At 30.7% G+C, this 27,976-nt stretch overlaps 1 pseudogene; it reads right to left on the bottom strand.

Moving 5' to 3' along the window:
- LOC129296277 (uncharacterized) lies at window positions 1–27,923 on the bottom strand (annotated as a pseudogene).
- Window positions 27,924–27,976: the final 53 nt, after the last annotated feature.

Below are 27,976 nucleotides of genomic sequence, written 5' to 3'. Positions count from 1 at the left end.
TAACCAAAAAAAAAAATTCAAAACAATGATTTTATTTCAAAGTATTTAAACAAGACAAGCATCATACAAGACTTTGAAAACTACACAATTAATAAAGATCAACAAAAGAATGAATGAAAACATTATGAATTAAAAGAATACAAGAATTTTTTCAAAAAAAAAAAAAACGAATACAAGAATATGTTAAACGAATTTCCATGGTCTTTATCCTTGGGAAATTGAAATCAACATTTGGGCATGTCCAGTGGTGGTGGTAGCATCTGCTCCTCGGGATTGTTACCATTCTTCACGATGAAAGTCATAGCCATTCCCCACGTCACATGACGCTCTAAATGACAATGCATGAACCATACACCTGCATATCCAGACCAAATTGAATCAATGTATAAGATCTAAAAATATAATCTTTAGGACTTCAAATATTTCTTGTGGAGTGAATGTACGTAAAATATTTATACCTGGATTTTTAGCGGTGAATCTTATGGTGACCCAGCCATTTTTGGGTATGGTCACAGTGTTTTGATAGGGAGGATCAACAAGATTGTAATTCAAAGGATCCTTGTCTTTGTCAAAGTTCCCAAATCCCCAACCCACAACATAGAAACTGTGTCCGTGCAAGTGAATAGGATGTTCTGTTCCGGCAAGCACATTAGTTCCCTGAAGAACAAGCTCCACCGTGGATCCATACTCAAGCACCTTCACCTCCGTGTCCACCGATGGAGTCCACAAGAATTGGGGCAAGTCATTGCCTGTAAAATCAAACTTCAGTGGCGGTGTGTCAGGAAACTTGTCTCCATAAACACCACTAGCGTTGTTATAATAGGCCTGCAAAATGTTAGCCCCAGGAGGTAATTTGAAGCTTATATTGTTCATACTAGCGGCGAGACGATCTAGATTTGGGCCAACACACGTTGTACCGTTGTGACATGGTAACGTGTTGACGGAGACTGTGTAGAAAAGCTCGGTGCTTATTTCTAATGGCACATTAATGGGGTGATTCTTGTCTGCTAAGCTTCTAAATTGGCTCAAGAACTTGGTGGAGGCAACAGTGTCGTTTGAGTTTGGAAGCAAAGGCATGGACGGGACTGGTGAAGTGGAAATGTATCTGCTTCTTTTGTATTGAAGGATCGCAGTGGTGCTTGAGGGGTTAAATGGAACATTAGCAGAACTGGAATAAGCCTTAGCAGCCATGTAGTAGCGACCTATTGGTTGGTTTGCTTCGAGCAAGACATCCATAGTTTGACCAGGTGAGATAGTGATGTAATCTACTTTCACTGGCTTGATGTAGCTTCCATCTGTCCCTACCACTGTCAGTTTATGGTTTGCAATGCCAAAGAATAGGACTTGTTCCAGTGCAGCATTGACAATTCGAAGGAGGTAGGTTTTGCCATGTCGAACGTTCAGCTTGAATGTTTCTGACATGAATAGAAAATAAGAATTATTATATTACAAACAATAACTGGCATCAGAAGGGAATCAACACATAGATATAAAGTTAATCAACGGGCAATCATATGTAATATTTACCTGAATTTGAGCATGGGTAAAGATCACCAGGTTGGCCATTAATGGTGTAAGCATCAGACAACAAGGGGTCTCCTCCACTGCTACGAAAGTCATTGTAAACCTGAACAATATCTTGTTTCCACCATTCTCCTGCATTTTTACAAGTCACATATACAATTAATATCAGATGTATGTCTTGAAAAACTTGAGAGCGAATATATGAGTGTGAAATCTAGTTCTTAAATAAATACCTAATATAATGGGAACTTCTGCATGAGGTTTTGAGAATGGATAGGTAGTTCCTGGCTTAGGCTTGATGACAATAGCGCCATGAACCGTGGCTCGAGAATAGTCACTGTGAGCATGCCACCACAGGGTGCCTTCCTCTTCAGAGAATATGACCTTCTGGCTAAACTTGTGACCTGGTTTTATGGGACACTGAGTGATAAATTCGGGTCCGTCTGACCATGGATATCTTGGTTGGTTCACTCCATGCCTGTGAAAGATTGATAAATTAAATTTTAAAATTAATTTTGAAACAAATTACTTGAAGCTTAGCTTTACGTTAACTGATAGAGAATTAAAAAAATGTGGGATTCGTTGGTTTATTTCTGATTAACGTACCAGTGAATGGTGATGCTCTCGTTGGCTCGGTTGTAGACATCAACAATTATGGTTTCACCTTTGGTGACGTACAAGGTTGGTCCTGGAAATTGCCCATTTACTGTCAATATGTTCTTGGAGCTACACAGTCTTGTGTACGATGCTTCTTTGACCTGCATTGAATCAACCACAAGGGTCATGTGATGCAAGTTAGAACATGTACATATTATATGTCTATATAATCTCATTATGTTTTTGAGAGTTAGAAGTATTTCAAAATATATAGTTAAACTGAATTACTACCATAATGAAACATACCTCAAAAGCATAATGCCTTAGTGCATGAGAAACGAGGAGGTTGTTGAGGAACAAAACTCCTAATATCTGTAAGATGAATATCACTGAGATTTTCATGGAAAATCTTGAAGAGTTGGTCTCCACCGATCAATAATTTTTCTGATGCTGTTTGTTGCTTCCAGAAATTGCTCTCGTCCGGCCGATCAATGCTTGTGTTGGGAGATTGAAGAGAAAAACTTGATATATATTTTTTTCTTGAAGAAATGCGAGATTGAGATGTTTGAAGATGGTAGCCACACATGCAGGCATATATATAGTTTTGCGAGAGGCTTTGGCATGAACATGATTACGCGTAAGACTACTTTTTCAATTTGTGTGGCTTGTTCTTTTGGCCTTTATTATTTTGTCCAAGTCTTTGAATTATATTATATGTTGCCAGGTCGTTGTCAAAATATTCTTTCTGACAAACATATTACTTGGTCATCAGAAACTAGCTGCTGTATCAAATAGTTTTTTGTTTCAGGTTATAGGAAATAGCAATATACTTATGGATTACGAGACAAAAAGTTGAAGAAGCACGCATAGGGTGTGGATGTTTCTTAATGGATAAGAACAAGTTCAAGGTTTGGCTTCAAATGTAAAAAGCTGGTCAATTATTTTGAATGTTTCTTCCTTTATGGGCTGATGATGGGAAGCCAGCTGCTAAATTCATTCATTTCTTCGTTAACACTAACCGGTTTATTTTATTTTATTTTATTTTTTTTGCATCAGCTGTAGAGCAGAAAAAAGTTTGTAACAATATATATATTCACATAATAAATTATGAAAATCCAAAACCAACAAATGTAGAAAGTCAAAGGCTAAATAAATATACTAAGGCCTTGAAATTGCGATACGTTCAACTTTTTTTCCTTGAAAAAAAGGTCATTGATTTCTTTGACATTTCAAAGATAGCAACAGCTAAGATTCTTTTCAATCATTAAACTTATCTCGCTACACATTCCAATTTGAATTAAGAATTTTGAGTACAAATACACCAACTAGTTTAGAATTATCGATTCGTTAGTTAAATTTAATAATATTAAAAGTAAAGGTCATATATTAATTATAATTGTTCATCTTTCGCTTTAGTCAAGTGTATTATGTGTTGATTACCAGAGATATATGTCACTTGCCGCCTTTTATTTTCGCCTTATTTTTTTAGTTTCATCTATACGAGAAATTCCAAAATAATCTTTTAATATGATCAATATTAATATAATATTTATTATATATAATTAATTAAAGTGTCAAGTTATTCAAAAACCTTCAATAGCAAAGCATACATACAAAGTTATACTCATAGTTGTCAAACTCTCAATTTAACTCTAAGAGTTTAACGTTTTTATATTTTCAGTTTATAAAATCATGTCAAGTCCCTCATAAACTCTGATTGGATACAAATTTAATTAAACTTGTGAGTTTATCTTTGAGTTTATCATTTTTATATTTTTAACTTACACAATCATGTCAATTAATTTATAAACTCGGACTAGATATAAGTTTGGTTAAACGTGTTAATTAAGCTCGTCAATTTTTTTTTTTAGTTGAGCGAGTTAAGTATGAACTATGAAGAATTTAGTTCATAAAAGTTATAGGACTTGATTTAAAGAAAAAATTTGAAATGAAAAAAACTAATATTAATAAAAAAAAGAAACAAAATACCAAAAATAAGTTCTTATATTTTAAAATTTTTATGTCTTGCAAATAATTTATCAATGAAGATGGATTTAATTTCAATGATTTATATTTTTAATATATTTAAATTAAATTATAGTCATATTTTATTGGCTTTTTGTTAATAGAAAAAAACTCTTACTAGTTTACAATCTGAGTTTGCAATACGAGTTTACATTCTTTTACTTAAACTTATGAGTTTACTTAAACTCATGAGTTTAACAACCTTGGTTATACTACTTATCTTGACAACAAACACTTATATTAAATGTTTATAATAAAAATGAAACCGTCATATTTCAACAAAGCCTACAATAAATTGAATGCTTACTGGTTTAACGCAATTGTTAGGTTCAAAATAGAAATTATATTTCAGAAATTTTTTTAATGAGTTACATGTTCAATGATAAAATCAACATTTTAAATGATATTTTATTTGTAGACAAGGATGTTTTCAAAATCAAAATGCTTAAATGAGAGCGGTTTGTGTGTAGTTTGCGAGGTTTTGCGATCAGCATGAATGCATGATTACGCGTAAGAATATAATAATATTCAATATTTTTGGTTGCTTTTGTGTTTTGCGGCTTTAATTTTCCATGAACTAAATACTTGGTCGTTAAAGCTATTATATTGAATATTCTTTCAAGTCCTAACTCAATGTTGATGAGCTAAATAATCTATTCATGTATAACAGTATGTATGTGTGTGAAAAATATAGATTAAAGTTAATTAATTAAGTGAAGTTAGAAATAAACACAATAAAATTATTTACGAACAACACCAATTTATTAAAAACCGAATCATATCGATTAGTCCCTAGTTCGTGGTCTAATCCGTTATAATCCTTATAACTAAACACCGAGAAAACTGGTCAAATATCGGTAAAACTGGCCAAAACTAGACATGTTCGATCCAGTCAAAAAAACTGTAGATTAATTTTTTTAAAAAAATGGAAATGTATACTTGAAATAAAAAAGCATAACCATTAATCAAACTTGCAAAAGAACTGTATTTTTTACCTACGCAGTTCAACACTCTACTGCAAGCAGAGAAACCTCTCCCTTTTTTATCATTATTTTCTCTCCACCACCTATAAATCAAGACCATTGATATTTGAGAAAATGACAATAAAATCCTTCTGAAATATATAAATGATAATTTGATCTCTCAAAATGTCATAATTTTCCAAAGTCCTTAGGGCCTTTTTTTGTCATTAATGAATTTATATAAACTACCAAATTATCCTTGTTAAAAATAAATAATTTATAAATTTTGTTTAAATATTCACAATTTTCCTTCTTATATTTGTAATAATGCAATAGCAAATCACAACTTCGCATGTTAAATTTCTTATTTGCTGTTGTATTGTTATGAATAAAAGAATGAAACTTGTGAATATTTAAACAAAGCTTGTGAATTATTTATTTTCAACAAAGATAATTTGGTAATTTACATAAATTCATTAATAACAAAAAAGTTCTTAGGGACTTTATGAGAATTATGACATTTCAAGGGACTAAATTATCATTCATATATTTTAGAGGGATTTTATTATCATTTTCCCTTAATATTTCTGCATCAGATGAATATGTTTTAATAATAGATTTAATAAATGATTATGATTAGGAAAATCTAAGGGAAAAAGATGATAAACAAATAAAAAGGTTCCCCACCCACGCACGCTACATATGTGATTAGAGCTGTCAATTAGAGCCGAGCCCATCGGGCCAACCCTTTTAAGCCTGAAAATAACTAGAGCCGAGCCTCTATTTTAAAAAAAAATTGGTAATTCAGGCTTAAAAGGCCTATATTTTTTAAGCTCAAAATAAAAAGGCTAGCCCTTTAGGGCTAGGACCACCTCTTTTAAGCCCTTTTATTATTTTTTAAATTATAATATAAAAAATAAAAGATTAAATATATAATTAAAAGAAATGAATATATTAGACTCATTCGTCCTTCTTTCATTTATTCATTAAGATTTAGCTAATAATGTTAGCCAAATGTAATTTTTATTGGTATTAATTTTGATATTACTATTTGATATTAGACCTGAATATTTAAGTTTTTTTATTTGTTGTCATGTAAATTGATTTAAATTTATTTTCTTAAACTTAATTTTATGTATAATAACTTTTTTTAGGATTATAAATATATTTTTTAGAATTTTAAATTGAAAAAAGAAAAAAAATAGGGCCGAGGCCCTAAGGACTAGAGTCAGGCTTTAAAAAAGGGATCTCTAAAACATAATGAGGCTTATTAGGGCCAGCCCGTTTAAACCCTAACCCTTCAAGAGTTAGGCTAACCCTAATTGATAGCTCTACATACAATCTACCTTCCTTGCATGCCTTTTATAGAAAAGACACACCTTATCCACCTTTTGATGGATATTGAGATGGTATCTAGATTAAGCCTTCTTTATTACTCCCCTCCCTTCTTTTTCAACTATTTTTTTAATGTAAATATAGATTTTAATATTTAAAAATTTTTATACTTCTATTTATTTATCTATATTTTTCAAAAAAAAATTTATTTTTTTACTTTAGATTTTGCAAGCCTCTTAGAAGTCTAATATTTTGTTGTTTTCTTATACAATGAATAAGTAGTGGAGAGAAAATAATGATAAGATCTTACCAACTGCAAATTTAGAATGATTATTAAGATCTATAATAACTTCTTTGCTTCTAGCTATACAATTCCATTTATCTACAAACCCTATCATATTTTTAAAAAAAATTATCATCGACAGCCAACGATAATTTTTAAATTTTCCATGTTAATATTATTATATACTAATAAAATGATATTTCACAAATAAAAAAATTATTTCTTTTCATTTTATAACTTTAATCTTCAAATAATAGTTTACAAGTTGTCACGTATAATGATATAAGATATAAAATTAAAAATAATATCTCAAGTTAATCCTAGCTGGTTTAACCACGATTCAATCATGATCTGATTATTGATCTCTCAAATTAGTGCCTTGCTTGGTTTAAAACTATAATGAATAAGTAGTGAACAATAATATTAAATGACAAATATAATTAAATTGGAGTACTCCTTTCACCCCAATTTATAAGATATTTTTAGATAAAATTACACTAACGAATAAAGTTCATCAAATACATTTTACAATATTATTTTTTAAGACAAAAATATAAATTTCTAAAAATGTCTCTTTATTGTACACTCTATTTGGAAAAGAATATTAGAAAGAGAATATAATAGGAAGGATAATAAAAAATTTTTTATTAATAGAACGTTATTTTGTCAAAATATCTTATATTTAGAAACATTGAATTTTCATCTAAAGTATCTTTTAAATTAGGATGGAGGAAGTATTATTTTAGCCTTTAGCCTATTATTCACTTCGATGTGCGGTTGGTGCTGGAGAAGGTCGAATTGCAATGAAAACTTATGTATGACAAAGCAAAGTTGAAGAAGTATTCGATCATTGTGGAAGTTTCTTTGGATAAGAACAAGTTCATAGTATTCCAATAACATAAAAAAAGAGTCAATTCTTTGAAAGTTAACTTTTTTTTCCCCTATTAGGTGTAAAATTCCCACAGTTTTTCAGAACGGATTACAAATTATTATCGAAGACTTTACGACAGATGCATTATAACTTCACGTGATTCCCGACGTGATTCCCACCCCAAATAATGACAAAACATTTTGATGATGATAATAATAACAATAATTAATAAATGATGAAAACCCAGAATTGTCAAATACAGAGTCAAATGTTTTTTTTTTTGAAAAAAAAAGGACACCGAAGACAATTTGAACAGCGTTACTGTAACTGATTGGCAAAAGAACACCAGTTTATTCTTATCATTGACATTTCAACAATAACATAACAGTTGTTCATCAAATATATTTCTTTCGTTTTCATTCCTATTCCCAAAGATTAAATAATTACCTTTTTATTGAAAAACTAAACAAGAAAAAAAAATATCACAACAAAACAAATACACAATAAGAAAAATACAAACTTTGGGGATAGAAACAAAAATTGGTGGTGCTTGTCTTAATAGCATTTTGGCATGTCTAATGGTGGTGGTAACATCTGCTCATGTGAATTTTTACCATTCTTCACAATGAAAGTCATAGCCATTCCCCATGTCACATGACGTTCTAAATGGCAATGCATATACCATACACCTGCAAAAAAAAAAATAGAGTAAATTATATAATTTTTCATGAATTTTGTTATAATAATAAGAGATCTATCTTATGCTATCAAAATCAATATATATATATTAATTTTACCAATATTACATAGAACTATCATCTATTTCCTTCTCTTTTTAGTGGTACTCAATTTTTTTCTCAATAGATGTGACAAATTTGATACAATTATTTGAAAGAAACTCAGGTACACCTGTGTAATGTCTTCATTTTCAGGATAGCTTTGTATGATTTTGAAAATAAAAAGGGAGGCCTATGAAAATTAGAAAAATTAAAAAATGATCAAAATAATTTCAACAATATTAAGGCGAAATGTGTACAATCTACCAAAAAAAATAAACCACTAGACAATTAAGGCATTAAATTTAAGAATGCAACATATACATACCTGGGTTGTTGGCCCTGAATCTTATGGTGACCCAATCATTTTTTGGGAATAGCTATAGTATTTTGATAGGGAGGATCAACAAGATTATAGTCTGAAGGATCCTTGTCTTTGTTAAAGTTCCCAAATCCCCATCCGACCACATAGAAACTATGTCCATGGAGATGCATGGGGTGTTCTGTCCCAGCTCTCAAGTTAGTCCCTTGAAGAACAATTTCCACTGTAGAGTTATACTCAAGAACCTTCACTTCTGTAGCCACACTTGGAGTCTCCAAGAACCTAGGTAAATTTTCAGCAGTGAAATTGAAAAACAATGGAGGCACATCTGGGAAATTTTCCTCCTAAACACCAGTAATGTTGTTGTAGTAAGCCTGCAAAATGTTACTGTTTGAAGGCAACTTGAAGCTTATATTGTTCATGCTGGAGGAAAGACGTGTCGCGTTGTCACAAGTCAAGCATGGCAAAGAATTAACAGATTCCGTGAAGAACAAACTTGTACTTATCTCTAATGGCACATCAATAGGGTGGTTTTGATCTGCTAAACTTCTGAGTTGGCTTATGTGGTTGATGGAGGCATTGGTGTCATTGGAGGCTGGAAGGGAAGGTAAGGAAGGTGAAGATAATGATGGAATATGGTTTTTTCCCTTGTACTGAAGAATAGAAGTGGTCATGGTGGAATCAAATGAAACACCAGAGGCACTGGAATAAGGTGAAGAAGCCATGTAATAGCGATCTGATGGCCCGTTCGCTTCGAGTAAGACGTCCATGGTTTTGTGTAGCTCCCATCTGTTCCGACCACTGTGAGTTTGTGATTTGCAATGGCGAAGAATTGATTGTTTTCAACAGCAGCATTGACTATTTGGAGAAGATAGGTTTTGCCATACTCTACCATGAGCTTGAAAGTTCCTGTATACATTGAATACATTCAAATATGTGATTCCACTATATATATTTGGAAAAACATACTATTTGTCTCATAGAATGAATGGATGATGAAGAAAACTTTTAAGAGATAGCATTTGGACTGATGGATTTGATGAATTTGGATTTTAGATTTGAAATCTCATATATTAAATCTCACATATAAAATCCATATATTTAAAATCCTTTGTTTGGCTAGTTTTAAAAACTTCAAATGAAGATAAATGAGTTGGGATTTGAAATGAAAATGAAAAATTGAGATTGATAAGTTTATCTCTATTTTTTAATCCACAAAAGATAAGAAAAGATATAAAAATCATAACAGTATCAATAGTGACAATATGAAGAGAACAAGATATTTGAAGTAGCTAGAATTTTAAATGAGTAGGATGTAGAGAGAATTTAAAATTTACAAATAAATTATATATAAGAAGAAATGGAATTTCATAAATTTTTGTATATCTAAATGAGGAATTTGATTCAAATTCAAATCTAAATCTATATTAATCCATATGCACCATAAGTATTTTTTGTTGTTCCACATAATTCTAAGGAAATATACTACACACACAAACTATAAAATCTAATATATGTGTTATACTTTTCTCACCAGACTTGGAACAAGGATAAAGATCTCCAGGCTGGCCATTGATAGTATAAGCATCCGAATTATTGGGATCTTGCCCATTTGATAGAAATTCAATGTAAACCTCAGCAATATCACTCGTCCACCATTCTCCTACATTCACAACTCACACTTAATAGTCAGCACTTTTCTTATAAAAATACCTCCTGAATCATCAATACACTCCTTTCGTTTATAAATATAAGGTATTTTTTTAAGGGTTAGATGTCAAAAATGTACATTTCTAGTATTTTAAGGTGTAGTTAATGTGTTTTCATAAAAAATGCCATTGATAAATAAATCATTTTATATTTAGCAACCCTATTAAATAAGGATAAATGTAAAAAGATAATGTTAGTTGGAAGACATTTAATTAGTGCATTGAGAAGCAAAATTTGATTAAAATATCTTATATTTTTTTAAGAGAAAAATATATACTAAAACTTGTTGGAAGCCCATTATTGTTCACAGACCACAAGCAATATATGGGTCTAGAGAGAGATCGAGCTCTACAATATATGTATATTCTATATGTACCTATTATAATGGGAACTTCTGCATATGGCTTTGGAAAAGGATAAGTAGTTCCTGGCTGAGGTTTAACAATGATGGCTCCATGAACTGTGGCTCGAGAATAGTCACTATGAGCATGCCACCATAAAGTGCCTTCTTCTGAAGATATGGCTTTTTGGCTAAACTTTCCACCTGGTCGAATGGGACCCTGAGTAATAAAGTCAGGACCATCAGACCATGGATATCTTGGTTGGGTTACTCCATGCCTGCATTAATTTAGTTTCATTTTTATTTTTCACAAAGCATTAATCTAGATATACATGCATACATGTCCTGAAATTTTATATATAGGGAAAATATAATTATCCTTCTTTGATTACGTTTACACTTAAATTTTTTATATGATATGATGATCATTATTTAATCACAGTTTAAAGATTAATTTATAATTAATTCCTTATAGTTTAATAACGGAGGAATGACATTGAAACAGCAAAAGATTGTGTAAACTTAAATAAGAACCAAAAGATTTGAACATTTGAAATAAGGATCAAAGGTGATTTAGTGAATTAGTCTAAACTCACTCATATTTCATGATTTGCAGCTATCAGAACAAACAATTTGCAACTGAGATTTGGAATTTGTAAACATAAAACTTGTCAAATATATTATTACTTGAAAATCATTTTACTTTACAAATTAACAAATCTTACTTATAAATTCATGTTTTGAAGGTTGCAAATAAGGCTATGAGAGTAGCAAACTACGGGAAGTGATAATATATATTTCGAGAGATTTTACATAAATTACTGAATTTCATTTACAAATTCTTGTCTTGATGCTAGTAAATCATGGAATGAGTAGCAAATTCTTAAACCAATTCACTAATGCTATGTTTGGACACATATTGATTTGGATTTGGATCAAGTTCCCTATTTGGATACTTAAAGATTTGTGGATTTGGATTTTATTCCAACCCAAATCCAAATTTTATCTTAATTCATTTGTTATTCCAAACCTCCAAATACATCTTCCAAACACTACCTAATAATAATAACATTTGTTATTTAAATTGAGCCCAAACAGAGAATTTTAAATACATAGATTTAAAATGTGATATTTTAAATTAAAATTTCAAATCTAAATATACTAATACAAACACTACCTAAAGGATCTCTTGTCCTTATTTTGGATGTCCATATCTCGTTTTTTGATAACCTAGACGAAGTCCCATTAAACTTGGGCAATATTATTACAATCCGCTAGCAATAAAGTCCCCATCTCGGGAGATGGGAAATTAAAACGAAAAAAACCAGGATAGCTATTCAGAGCCTGCTTCGCTATATGATCTGCTATACTGCATTTCCAGATTACTTTACTCATAATAAATAAATAAACTGATCATTGTGCCTAAATTTGTAGAATAATTACAGGAAGGAAAGGTTTTACCAATGAATGGTAATATTGCAGTTGGCTCTGTTATAGACATCAACAATGATAGTTTCCCCTTTCGTAACGTACAAGGTAGGCCCTGGAAATTGATCATTCACTGTTAATATGTTCTTCTTGCTGCACAGTCTTGTGTAGGCTGCGTTTTTTATCTTCAATTCAATTCATTAATCATACAGTTATATCTTTCTTTCCTCAAAACAAATAGATGTTATAATATTATTTACTTCTCCACTAATAACAGAATACATTCATATTATTCTATATCAATTAATGCATTTATATCTATTATTTATATTATATAATAAGTAAACATTATATATTGGCCACTTTATTCTGTTTCCTGTTAATTGATCACCTCAACATAAGGATTAACAGCGTTAGTTACATGTTAGCATATTTAACATTGTTAGTATCATGTCATCATATTTCATTAATATTGCAAACGGGATAAACAGAGGAACCTGAAACAACCAAAAATAAATAAATAAATAATAGTAGAACCTATACCAAAATTTGTTAGAACTACAGGGACCAATAATGTTTTCTAAAAAAACAACTAGCGAAGAGTGGGAAGAAAGTATACCACAAAAGTATGACGCCTAAAAGCTTCACAAACGAAGAGAACATTGATGAGCAGAAGCAATAAGGTCACTGCAATTTTCACACTGGCAAATTTTCTCAGAAATATGGACCCATTATATGAGTATGAATGTATGATCAATATTTAATATTTATTATAAGTGCCTATGAGATTTTTCTCTTTGATGAAAATACAAGATGTGATGCATGTATTTATGGTGAGACTTGCGTCAGAATTGTGTATTCTTTTTTTTTTTTGTCCTCCTCTTATTCACCAACCTTCAAAGGGAAAGTGATATTTGAGAATTTTTCAAAGAATATTTCATAGTTAAGGACTATGAATTTTAGAAATTTTAAAGACGGACCAAGATTTTTTTAATACTCATGTTTAATATTTTTAGAACTTAAAAAAATTAATGATAATTGTTGTAAACATTAAAGCTAAGATAAGCATTAGAAAAAAATTGCGATTGAATACTAAAAAAATTGATTAGATGAGAGTTGAAAATATTAAAGATGAATATTGAAATGATAAAAATTAAGTAGAGAAAAAAATAATGAAATGAACGGTGGGAAAATTACATAAAAAAAAACATAATCATCAAGGACTTTGGTGTTTTTTAAGATTTCATAAATATATAGTCTTTAACTGTAATTGTCATTAACCAATTGTAGATAAAGACACGTTTTTTACATTGTCACGATCTTTATAGTGAAGGAAGCTTCATGGAAGTGGAGAAAGCGAAAGCCTTTTCGTGACCTTTTTCATTTTCTCATATTCAACCAATAGAAATGAGACCTTTTATAAAACAATAACAAACATATCCACTTATTAATTAAAATCAATATTTTTAAAATTGGATCAGTCTTTGAATTGATAATTAATGCGATATTCAAATTATTTGCAAGGTGTAATAAAATTATTAGTAATTGAATAACTATATTTAATCAATCAATAGATAGTATAAAAATTTAACAAATCATATTATTAATAAGTTTTAAAAAATATAACTCATTTTTTTCTAACCAAACTGAAACACTTTCATTCGCAAAGAAAAACTTACAAATTAAAGGATACAAAACTGAAGAAGAATACAACTCCATTCTTGTTTTTCTTATGCCAACTTTCGATTTTACGTAATGTTGTTTAATCTATCGATTTTCTTGGTTTTTTTTATCAATTTTTAACTAAATCAGCTTCGCAAGCATTTTAGGTCTGACCATGCATATATGTTTGGTTTAGATGGGTTGTCACCGATCGAACAGACTAATCAATCAAGTTCAGTTAACAATAATGATTAAAATTGATTGTGCTATTAAACAAAACAAATAGCCAAAAAAATTGAGAGTAATTTTTTTTTAATATATTCGGACTTAGTTTTATTGCAACAATATTTATTTGTTTCAAACTTTAAATTTTCACAAAAATGGCTGTATTAATGTTTCACCCTATATTTATCAATAAAACGTGTTTATGAAGTCAAAGTTTATTGCTTGTAGGGGACTGAAGTTGTATTTCACTGAAATAAAATACCTTCATTTAGGTCACATTCAATTAATTTTTATTGTAAATATAGTTTGGCTGGCAAAAGCTTTCGTTTTTTTTTTTTTGCCTGAAGCTAGCAATAGCTTTCGTGTTATGAACCTTGGAAAAATAAATTCTACTTTCATATCTGGCACATGTGCAAAATTAGGGCCGCGAATGGTTGTATGTCAATAAGATGAAACTCTATTTAATGATGCTCCTAAAGCAATCATCAAATATTTTCCCTGTTCAAAATCTGTTCACAACTAAATCAATCATCAACGAATAGTTGCTGGATTGTTTATTGAGACACAATATCAAATATAAATTTAAATATCAATTAATTTGTTTTCTAACCCATTAAATCTTCACAAAAAAGGATTGTAGTTTTTGTTTTGATAAAAGTTTCATAAAAGTAGGTAGATATAATATTAAAATTTGTATCGGATCTTTCGTTCTCCTAGAGAAATAACATTTCTCTCCAATTGATAAAATATTCTCAATTTTTGAATTATTTTGTACATTTTTAGCATCAAACACATATTTAACTTATTAATTTACATAAAATAAATGATTTTGCGTGAAATGTGTATCAAATATAGTAAATTATATCTGACAAATAAAATAGTATATCTACTCAAGATTTTGTCCGCATAAATGATATCCTGTATTACATTTTGTTTGAAATAATCATTTTCTACCCACCATTTTTGGGGGTAATATATACTTTTGGCAAACATATATACATATATTTGTCAAGAAAAATCAAGTTGGTCTCATAATTGTGTACCAAGTAGACCCTACCTGAGACTCAAATACTGAATCAAAATCTACAGTCTTTCAAAAACTTGTCACAAATTCTATCTGAGGGAGGAACCCATTTACAATTAATCCACCAAACTAGCTAATTAAAGAATACAACCAATTGCATTTACAATAAGATCTATCAAGCTATGATAATATTTGATACTCATTTCTTTCCCACCCTACAAAATTTTCTCACTGATCGCGTACTTATGCTACCAAGTAACTAACGCTAGAGCTTCACTTGAAATAGAGCGAAACTCCAAGGGTCCACCCCAATAAACAATCTCTCCACAACATTTTTTGTTTACTCATTCAATTCTGAACTTTAGCTCAACCTTTCTCCAGAGACAAAATTCGGATACCTTCATGTGACATGATAGTCATGTGAACAACGAGATCAACATGAGATTTATTGCTTTTCTGTGGCCAACTGATTATTTGTGTCCAATCTCTCTAATTACATAGCTCTTATACTGAATGAGAAGAACCGAATATAGAAACACATGAAGGAAGCATCAATGCACTATATCACCAAGGAATATTAGCCGGTTCTTGAAACTATCAAGTCAGAGTCACCATCAAGTATTTTTGTGGTTTCTTTGACTTCCTCAAGTTTTATTTCAAGATTTTTCTTTTCTTTTCAGCTTGGTCTTGATCCATCCTTGCATCTCTGTACCTCTAAATTTCCAAGACATTTGTCAGCTGTTAATTTTTTTATCAATAAGATAAGCACAAACAACAATACCAAACTTATTTCAAAAGAGTACGAAAATCGGGCACCAATTACTGAGTATCTTTAGATTCCAAAAGTATGATATTGGCTTGAGAAATTATTCTAGATGTCTACTGATTAAACTTTCCATTCAAGATATTCAAGCAAAATCAATAATTTTGGTTATTATTTATAATCCACCATTGTTGCAATGCCTACATTCTTTGATTTGTTCCCAAGGCCAATGAAATAATCATATTCAATTAACAAATGAACTAACTGACATGATAAGGACAAAATGGATAGATTATTAATTAGTTATAGTATTTGGTTCATGTGAAAATAGCTTTGGAAGATCCCATTTTTAGGTGTAAAAAATTATCTATTTGCTGGTATTATATTAGAGAACCTGGAAACCAAAACTTAAACATATGCCTAAGTTTCTTGCCATGGCATTTCACCAGCCAAAAAACTCATTAATATACCGTATAACGTTGATTTGATAGGCAAAAATCAACATGCAATAAACTCAATGATGCTTTTATCCTCTTGATCTTCATCATTATCATAAGCTTTGTTTGACTTCATGGTTACCTACACAAAAGAAATCAAATACTAACTGAGTCAATTGAATCTAGTTAAATCAAACAGAAATTTAAAGATTTATATTTATGAACCCAATTTGAAACACGAACTACTCCTCATCAAGGAGCCAGAATTAGAAAACAAGAAACCAATCTGAAACCCAAAAAAAAAAAAAAAACAACAACAACAACAACAAATGTACAGAAACCCGAACCAAATCCTCCTCGAGAACCCAATCTGATGTAATATTTATTATACAAGATGAAGTTAAATCAGGCACATCACAGAAAAATGATGACAAATTTTGATACAAGTATCCAAAATCATTGACAATCAGAATCCAGTGGAGCACATGAAAAACCATTAAACCTCGACTCTAAAAGATATCAAATGAGAAGGGAAAAAAATCGAAGAATGCCAAAAGAACCTACTGCTGTTGAAGGGTTTTCCGGTGACCTCATTCAGTTGAAAAAGATCAATCCAGTTCACTCTCAAACTCATCACTCATGCATTGCAACCCTTCGATGCTTGCCAAGAGCGTGACAGAGTAGGCGAAGTACAGCCACGCCGGCAGCAAAGGGGATCTAGTTCAAAGATGGGGCATTGGGCTCAAATCACTCTAGAGTCTATAGGATTCTGAGGTTGTCGTGAAACTCGGCGCAGACGAGGCTGAGGAGGAAGGACTCGTCGTTGGAGACGATCTTAGGGATGCCTTCGAGGGAGACGATGTCAGATCTCTTGTTTCCGCTTTTCTCTAGAGTCGAATCGCTCAGGTCTGAAAGTGGGAGAGAGAAGCCGAAGCGATGAAGCGTTAGATCTGAAAAGGAGGATGCCAAGGGTCGGTGAAGATGATGCCAAGGGTGTGTGTAAGAGAGTTGATAAGTTTTAGGTAGGTCTTTTGAAGATACTAATACTTATTTAAAGAAAAGAGCTAACTTGAATTGTAAAAAGAACAAAAAAAAAGCTAATTTAAATTTTTAGCAATACTATGTTTCTAATTATGATATACAATGTATCTGATGTTTTACAGTTCCCTTATATTGAGTATTAATGAATGTCAACGTATATATGCGAAATTATGAGTAGTTATGGAATAGCACATGGTCAAGAAATATTTTTTTTGATGTTTCACAAAAAATCTGATAAATAAATTTAAATATTTCTTATTAGGTTTCTATAGTATTTATACACTGTTTCATCCTCTTATGTGTGTGTGTGTGAACAAGAACAATAAATCTCTCTTTTTTTTCATGTCCTATTATGTTGTTTCATTCCATTTTCTTTTACATACCTAAAAAATCCAATGTACATCTTAAAAAAAAACATTGAATGTACATTAAAATAATGAAACTCTAATTGAAAATTATTAATAGGGAACCTAATTCATGAGAAATTGGCAGAAATTCCATGCACATTTGGGAAAAAAGTCTTGCAACTTGTCCTGTTTGAGAATCGTGTGAAAAAGCATCATCAAGAAAATTGGCACATTTTGATCGGAGGAGAATTCATTGATTATAGCAAAAATTTAATTGTCAATTAATTTTTATTGAACCATTAATTCTTCACAATAATGGATTGAGTTGTTCTCACGATGGGTTTTTTAAAGAATTCTATTAGAAGAGGTGCTTATATTTAATGTTTGATCGTGCCTCAAACAGAATTATTTTTAATAGAAGAATACTTGTGGGTAACCAATAAAAAAAAGAATATAAATCTTAATATTACTAGAGTTTGTGTTACCATATTTCTTGCTCTTAGAGAAAAAATATTTCTCTTGAATGAGAAAAACAAGTATTCTCATTTGTACTTTTATTTTCATTTTTAGTATCATCAAGTATCGATTAAATTCTTAGTTGGAGGTGTTCCCTCCAAAGAGGTATCCGCAAGTTGTCAACAGAATAAGTCTAAGTCAAAAACCTAGGATACCATGAGAAAGGAAAAATATATGTATTAAATCTATTAAGTTATTAATTCCCAAAATTAAATAATTTGATGCAAAATGTATGTAATATAATAAATGATAACTAACAAACAAAACATTTTATATACTCTCTTCGTTTCTATTTGTAAGAGAAAAAACTGTATCACACAGTTTATGAAAATCGATTCACTATATTAGTTGTGTCTGAAAATAAAAAATTGAACTACAATACCCTCCATTAATTATTTCTTATGACTATGAATGATAAAATTATGAGGGGGTAATTTAGAAAGTTCATTATAAATGCTTATTGTAAAATGTGATTTTACTTATATAAAAAAATAAGCTAAAAGTAATAGTTTCTCTTATAAATAGAAACGGAGGGAATATTTAAGATTTTGAGTTTATAAATGATATTTTGTGTTGCATTTTGTTTGAAATAATTATTTTCTCGCCACTTTTGTGGGTGAAAATATAATACTTTTTCGCATGACTCTAGGATATTATTAAGCTAAGTTTAATTTGCTAAAATCATAACTATAACATTCGAAATCATTAGTTTGCTGGTATCGAGTGAACAAACCAAGATATACATGCTCAGATGGTCCTGAATATATTATTCAATCCCATGAAGCTAGACCACATACAAATTTACCCAAAAGGCCTTTTCATTTATTTATTTATGAAGATGACCTTCCATGGTGGCGTACTCTTAGCATTTAGAATTTCATATCATATGAGCGCATTCTTCTTTGATTTTAACATAGTTTTGGCACAATTGTATATATTTTAATTGCCTAAATTAGGAAACGTGCATCTTGCTTTGGGTTTGCACATTATTGGACTTTAATTTGATACTTTTTTGGGCTTTATTAATCTATGTTATTATTGTTTAGAATTTGGTCAGAAACATTTGTAAACTTTGTTGATGTTTTTGGAAGGTGTTAGGATGAAGAAATGAGGTGCAAATGTGATTAATCATGCTACATGGGAGAAGTGTGCAAGATAGCCCAAAGTTGTGACTTTATTCACAACTTTCACCGCTAATAGTAAAACATTGCATTTTTCTTAGTTGAAAATGTTAGGGCTTGGTGTATATATGTCATTGGCTCAACTTAGAATGCATTCTACACAATTGAAGACATTTTGGAAGCTTGGTTATGCTAGGTTTTGTCTTTGGATGAGTTAAGTCCAAAAGTTAAAATTTTGAAGCCATTTGAAGCTCCATTTCTTGTTCTTTCATTTCTTCTCCAATTTTCCTCTTGTAATTTGATATGGCTGTTAACATTTTGTTGTTTTTGTAGCTTCTTGTTGATTATGAGTAGCTAACTCTTTGCTCTATAATTATTTTGAAACCTTGTATTGATTAATATTTATTTTCTCCTCTCTTTTTTTGATTAATGAGATATATATATATATATATAAGTGCTTATTTGACTCTTTTCTTAATGCTTCTAAGTGTTTGACCATTATTTATTTGATTTGTTCACTTGAGTGATGCTTGATAGGGCTAACTTGAGTGTAATACTTGAGTAAAATTATGCAAGAACTTAAAATTTGCATGATGAATTGATGATTTTGTTAATTAAATAGAGATAAACTTACTAACCTTGCATAACCACATCAAGATTGGTGCTTAAATTAGGTTTTATTAATTTTAATAAGAGATTGGGCAATAATTAGTTCAACTAATGTCCATGATTTGAGAGAACTTGTTTGATTATTTTTTAGAACTCTTAGTTAACACTTATTTTTATTAAAAGCATTTATGAGAAGAGGTTATTTTAGTGTTAAGAGATGCAAGAGGATAAATAATCTTATATCTGAATTTGTACTTGAAGTCTTAAATCAATTGCTTTTTTTATGTTTCAATTTCAATATAATTTTCAAAATCAAATTTCATGTAATTGTAGTTTGCTTTACTTAATTGAATCTACCTAGTCTTTTGCTTGATCATTCTTTTAAAAATAAATTTCTATGGGAACAATACTTTATTTACGCTCCATTACTTGTTATGATCCATGCTCTTGTGTGGAATGAAAAACCTACTTACAGAGACCATTCTCCAGCCCTAGTTCATGGCACTATTGTCATCAAACCCGGCCCAAGCAACTATAATTTTATCCATTGGAACAAGTCTACGGAAACAACTATTCTTCCAAGTAACAGCAAAGATTGATGGGCTGTGATTAATAATCAATGACGCATCCGTTCATCTTGATTTTCTTTTCTCCAACATGAACTTTTTCACACTTCAAGACTTATGCATTCATCAATCTTCCTGAACATTATCATCTTACAATTTTTTCTCCTCTTTCATTCATCCTGTGTAAATACGATTAGGTAGTTGATCCATGAGAAAGAGACCACAACATGTAGTTCATCCAAAAGAAAATAAGGCTATAACATGTGAGAGATCTATTATAAATGCATGAATGTATACCAAACACAAATGACCGGCCCAGAGTACAACGTATATTTATGATGAAACAAGCCATGGAAAGGTACAAGTTTATTGAGCCTAATTAATTAAAATTAATTTCGTCTTATGACAAGTGCATGTAGTTCCACCGTCACTCCTATAGGATAGCTCCATTATAACCTATACTAACAAGTGTTTGCGTTTGAGGGAGTAGCATATAACTTGCTCCTATAGGATTGCTCTATTATCATATGAATTTGGGTTCCTTCACTTTAATTGCCAAAGCACAAACAATGCAAGCCTACAAGAAACAAGAATCATCAAATAATTATTTTCGAGAACTGTTAAATTTAGTAAAGAATTGTTGACGTTGTTTGACTTGGGATTATTAAAGTAGGAGAGTACAGCTTGACAAGTTCCTTGTGATGTCCATTGATTAAGCTTTCAATTTAAAACACTTACATAATAGCAATAGTTGTGACCAATCTTTATCACAATTCATTGTTGAAATAACTACATTCTTTGATCTAATTTCATGGTCGACAAGCATGACTTCAAGTAATTAATCATAATCCATTAATAAATGATGAATTGATTGAAAGGATGATGTCTCAAAAAAAAAAAAGTTAATCTAGTTAGTAACGATTAGGCCCATAACTTATAAGGTTGTGGATTCAAATCTCACAATTGCTAATGTGAGCATCTTTTTAGTGGGTGATCTATAAGTACCTTGTAAACATTTTTAAGCCTAAAGACATGTTCTATCCCTAGTGAACTCCAAGGACCCAACTCATCACCTAAACTTTTCACACACACGCACATGTAACCAAAAAAGAAAAAAAGGATGATGTTCAATGTTGCATATGCATGAAAAGTTGTATAAAGCATTCAAATATCACTAGTGATCTATCTTCAAACTGCACCAACAATTTTAAAATATCGTATCAAGATCTGTTTGCATATTGGTAAATTGAGTTATGTAACATTAATTAGTTTGAAGAATGTGCCAAAATGTGAGTCACAATATATCAAAATAAATTAAGAATTAAAAATATACTTTTCAATATACATACTTTTGGTATATCGTTGATTTGATTCATAGTTGCTCCATCATGTCCCCATATCTCTTGCGTTCTCTCCTTCTATTTCTCTGTTCTACACAACATGACTCCAGGGCAACGATATCTTTGGTTTTCCTTTTTCCCCCACATTATGCCAATGGTAATTTAATGAAAATTGTTAAATAAAATCTTTCAAAAGGGTATGAAATTATGAACAATAAATAATTTGATGAACTAACGAATACCTTAATTTGTGAAAGGGTGTGATGCTTCAATGCTGCTAGACGACACACACAACACTGTTGGGAGAGAAATTGGTAACATCAAAGATAAATTCGCGGAGATCATATGAAGTGATTGGTGGAGAAATAATGGCAACTAGATAGAACGAGTACTTCTTGCTTTACCCCTTCCTTCTTGATTATAGATGCAAGTGAAAATTAGACTTTTAACTAAAGCTAATATGATAGGGATAAAATCTAGAAAGAAAAATATAGTATTTTAAAATTGCCATGGTAGATTGACACAAAAGAAAGATGCAGCCACAATACCTGAAGAAGATGCAGTTTCACTTTTATCGTAAGAGGTGGCCAAAGGTATATGTCACATTCCATGAAGTCATCATGATAGCATATATGTGCTGTAAAATAATGTTTTGCATGAAAATGATACTGAGTTAGCTTAAAGAACTTAATAGAAGTATTATAGAAGAACACATTAATTAAACTCCGAATTCCAAACAATCAAAATGCTCGATAAAATTATGCAGAAAACCTATTACATGGGCTGTAATTCTAACCATTGTAGAAAGTAAATAAAATAATGTTTTATTGCTGCATTGGTTGCCTAGAAAATTAATGTTGAGTGAGGAGCTCATGGATACAAAAACAATATCAATGTACAAGAAACAAATAAACAACAATCATGATAGAGGAGAAAAGTAAAACTCTAGGGATAATTACTATGTTTTAACCAGTTTATGAGACAATAATCATTTGTTATAAAATTTTAACAAGCTAAGCATAAAAAATACACAAACTTATTTTAAAAAGAGTATCAATTGGGCACGCACCAATTACTATTGAGTCCCTCTGGATTACTAAAGTTGGATATTAGAATGAGAAATTCTTCTAGATGGCTACTGATTAAACTTTGCATTCAAACTATTTAAGCTAAATCAACAATTTTGATTATTATTTATGATCAAGCTCTATTGCAACGACTACAATCTTCGAATTGTTTTCATGACCAATCCAACAATGATATTCAATTAACAAATAAACCAACTAAAACACTGAAAGTATAAGGGGCAAAGTTGGATAATGAATAAAAAATTATAGTGTTCAGTGTGTGTGAAAATAACTTTGGAAGACCCAATTTTTAGGCGTAAAAGTATCTATTAGTTGGTATTCATGTAAGAGAACCTGATAACAAACTCGAGATCAATGGCAAGGTTTCTTGCTAACAAATTTTACTAGCAAAACACTCATCAATATACCTTTGGTATGTCGCTGATTTGATGAGAAAAGATCAACATGCTGTAACACTCAAAATACTTTTATCCTCATGATCTTCATCATTATCTGTAGCCTCGTTTGACTTCAGGGTAAACTGCACAAAAGAAAGCAACCACCAACACATTCAAATGACTTTTGTTAAATCAAACCAAATAGAATACAAGAGAAAGTAAAAAATAATAATAAATAAAGATTTAAACCCAAACTAGAAAAACCCAACCTAATTCAATCAATAAAAACCTTTCTCCAAAAACCAAGACCCAGAAAAACTCAAGGCGAAGGGCAAAATGACACCACCAAAATCTGGTGAAGGAAGCTTCTAGAGCTTACCATGACCACCATAATTACCTCACCACTAACTTCTGGAATTAAATGTAGTCCCTACGAACCGTAAAGCATTTTATACAAGATTTAAATAAAATTGCAGTAATTGACTAGCTTGATGCAAACATACCTCGATTGTAACTATGGAAATTCGAATAAGAATGATCAACTATCACTTCATAAGTTTAATAGATGATAGATCCTCCATCAACATCACCATCGACACACAATGAGAATAGCACCGTCCAGAGCCGGAAGCCACAAAGGCAAGCAAAGGACCAAAGAATCTCAAAAAGGAGAGAAAATAAAAGGGGACTTGACCTTTTTGCTCTAGACCTTTTGATCGACTTGTGTGCGGCGTGCGTGTGAGAGAGAGAGGGGGATGATAAGTTTTACTTTTTTTGGGCATGAAGGAGAGATGATAAGTTTAGGGTTAGGTATTTTGAGGAATATTATATTTAATTAAAGAAGAGATCTCATTTAAGTTTTTAATATATAAAATGTATCTAATTATTTGTATACAATGTACCTAATTTGTCTTGGAAAATGAGAATCTTAATTGGACCATAATATTAGGTAATGTGTAATTAGAATTTTTTTTCTAATTTGTCATCAAGATAGGCATATATCTTTTTGACCCATACTTATAATCATATTAGAGTTAATTTGTATTTTTAGTGCCTCTTGATTAATTGTGTTAGGAATAACATTTGTAACCATCAACACCATTAAATGGAAAATTTGATCAGATTGGCCAATTCAACTGGTGAACTAGACTCTTTCTTGATCCGATTTCCTCTTAAACTGGTCTGGAGCTAACCTAATGTAACCTATCCAACCGGAGGTAAACCCTAGACAACCTAGCTAACCCAATAGTTTGAGTTTTTTTTTTTTGGCTGGGTTATACAGAACGACATTGTTGGCTTTTAAGAAGAATTAAAAAAAGAAACTCATGCCTGAATACGGAAATTGATCTCTAGAAAGAGTAGACGGCCCAAATTGATCTCTCATCTCTGCCTCTTGCCATCGAAGTTTATTTCTTCTCCGGATCTCTTTGTTTGAAACCTCGCAGTCGACGTCGATTTTCTGTCTCTAGTTACTGGTATTGCTTTTCTGAAACCTCAACATGCGTCTCTGTCTACGTTGCTCATCTTTATCTACGCTTCTTGGCTTCTGGTCTACTCTCACCCTCTCTCTTACTCTCCTAAGCTTTTCTCTATGCCTCCCATTAACTCTGCGAAAAACCAGTACCATTTACTGCCATCATCACATGGGTAGAGCTTTATTTTGTTTTTATTATAATTTGTTATTTTCTTTTCATTACCAAGTCAAATGATCCGTTTTAATAATAATTTTAATAATATATTTAATAAATTTAGCAGCTCAAGATTTGTGAAAAATAGACTGCAAAGTAATCTTTAACAATATATTTAATAAATTTAGCAGTTATAATAAGATTATGTTAACAATTTTTCTTTATATTAAATTTTTTAGGTTATTTGAAGTTTTGGACTAAATTATTTAACTTTTTATTAGGATTTTATCAGGTTTGTTGAATTTTTTTGGGATTGTGCTAACATGTATAAGATTTTTCTCTTTTTATTAAATTTTTGTTGAGTTATTTCAACAGAACTAGTGATTTTTTATTTAAATGTTCATTTTTCCATATTCAAAAATGATATATTTTTATGTATATAAATTAAATTATACTATTTTAATTAAGATTGGTCTAACTCCGGGTTGATCCCCAGTTGAACTATTAATTCTTGACCCACTCTTGATCAATTCAATGACTGTTTTGGTTTTTAGTACCTTGATCAATACACATGGGGAGAAAAGAGTCCTTAAGAGCCGCAAGCCACAACACACAATCTAAAGAACAAAGGATCTCAATAAAAAGGAGGGGGGGAATGGGGGACTGGACCTTTTGCACTCTAGAATGTTTCATGACTTGTCTGCGACGTGTAAGTATGAGAGATAGATGATAAGTTTAGGGTTAGGTCCTTTGAAGAATATTACATTTAATTAAAGAAGAGAGCCCATTGAGATTTCAATTATACAATGTATCTAATTTTTTTATGCTTTTCTTATTTTATTATTAATCGATGTCAAAGTCTATGGAATTTATATATAAGTAGTTAGCGAATGACACATGATCAAAGACGATATTTTTTAAATGTTTGAAAAAAACTTCTATAAATAAATTTAAATCTGTCATATTTGGTTCTTAATATTCATATTTCCCTCATTCTCTAAAAAAATAAGGATTGGAGCAATTATTTTTTTCATTCCCTATTATTTTGTCAAATTCCATTCATTTAAATCCAAACAATTAAATGCACCTGTTTTTTTAAAAAATTGTTCTTATAGAACTGACTTCGAGAGAAATTGGTAGAAAATCAACTAAGATTAAATATATGATGGAAAAAATTCTTGCAACTCATCGTATTTGAGATTCATGTGAAAGGGGGAAAAATCTATTAGAAACTGGCAATTTTTTATGGGAAGGAGACAATATCAACAATTATAACACATTTAGATGCCAATTAATTTTTGTCAAACCATTAAATCTTCCCAAAAAGGATTATATCCTAGATTTTGTTTTGACAAACGGTTTGTAAAAGTAGGCGAATCTTAACATTAAAGTTTGAATCGGACCGTTTGTGCTCTTTAAGAAATAGCATTTCTCTCGAATTGGTAAAATAAGTGTACTCATTTGTCGTATTGTTTTGTACACTTTTACCATGAAACATATATTTAATTTATTAATTTACAATGTAAATAATTTTGTGCATAACGTATTAAAGATAGTAAATGATATCTGAAAATAAAATATTTTGTATATATAAATTTTTGACCAAAAAATCATATTTTTTTTATTACATATTGTTTGAAATAATCATTTTCTCACCATCACTTTTTGTGGGTGAAAATAGAATACGTATGCCAAATATATATATATATATATATGTTCATATATTTGTCATAAAAAATCAAGTACATATTCCAAACTCAAGTTCTAAATCAAAATCTACAGTCTCTCAAAAGCTAGTCACAAATTCTGTCCGTGGGACGAACCCATTGCAATTAATCAATCAAATTGAAGAGTACAATCAATTACATTTACAACAAGAACTATTTATTTCTAATAATATATGATGCACATTTCATAACCACCCTACAAAATTTTCTCATTGATCACAAACCTGTGATATCTTGTAACAACTCCAAAGGTCTGCCCCGAAAAAGCTCTCTCCTCAGCTTTTCTTTTTTACTCATTCTAAACTTATGCTCAGCCTTGTTCAAGAGACAAAATTCTGATACATTCATGTGACATGACAGTAACGTGAATAGAGAAATCGACACAAGATTTGTTGCCTTTCTATAACTAACTGATTATTTGTGTCTAATCCCTTTTGTATATAAATCTTATGCTACATGAGAAGATCCGAATATAGAAACACATCAAAGAAAGCATCAATGTGCCTATATCACCAGGGAGCATTAGCAGTTCTTGAAACTCAACCTTCAACGTCTCACGGTTCGGATTTATAGAGGCAGAATCACCATCAAGTCTTTATTATATGGTCTCTTTCACGTCCTCAAGCTTTATTTCAAGATCTTTCTGGTCCTGTCCAGCTTCATCTCGATCATTTCAACCTCTCCGTAAAACTTAATTTTTGAAGCTAAAATCATGAGCTATATTGGTTATAGCATTACCAGCTCTCGAGGTATAATTGTACATCCAGCATGCGAAATACTCATAGCACTTGATTTCTCCTCTCTAGACTGGCCAGAATTGGGCAGGAATTATTCAACATCGAAAGAAAAGGAGCATCACAAGGTTGCAATCGCAAGATTCTAGAAGGACATAGGATGAGGTTAGTTGAGGATCAAATTTTATGTTCATTTATTTTTTAAGTTTTATTTTTTTTAATTGGGTCAATCTATTTTTAGTGATGATAATAATATTCTACTTATTAAAAAATTGATTTGTTTTGGCCAAAAAAATGCATTTGTTTTTTTGGTGTAACCGAAAGAATATTTGGTTGTAAAGATATCTATTTAGTGGTATTTTTATTAGAGAACTTGATATAACAAACACTTAAAAACAATGCCTAATTTTCTTGCTAAAGTATTTTGCCATCCAAAAACACTCATTAATATACCTTTGGTATATCGTTGATCTGATAGGCAAATAATCAATGATACTTTTATCCTCTTGATCTTCATCGTCATCATAAGCTTTGTTTGACGCCATGCGTAACTACATAAAAGAAAGAAAATATAAACGTAATCAATTGATTTTTTTTT

This window comes from Prosopis cineraria, unplaced genomic scaffold, assembly GCF_029017545.1.
Source record: "Prosopis cineraria cultivar Desert tree isolate PC_DT_omini unplaced genomic scaffold, ASM2901754v1 PC294, whole genome shotgun sequence".
In the NCBI taxonomy this organism is placed as follows: Eukaryota; Viridiplantae; Streptophyta; class Magnoliopsida; order Fabales; family Fabaceae; genus Prosopis; species Prosopis cineraria.
Note: the sequence above shows the minus strand (reverse complement) of the source record. Positions and strands in the feature narration are given on the sequence as shown.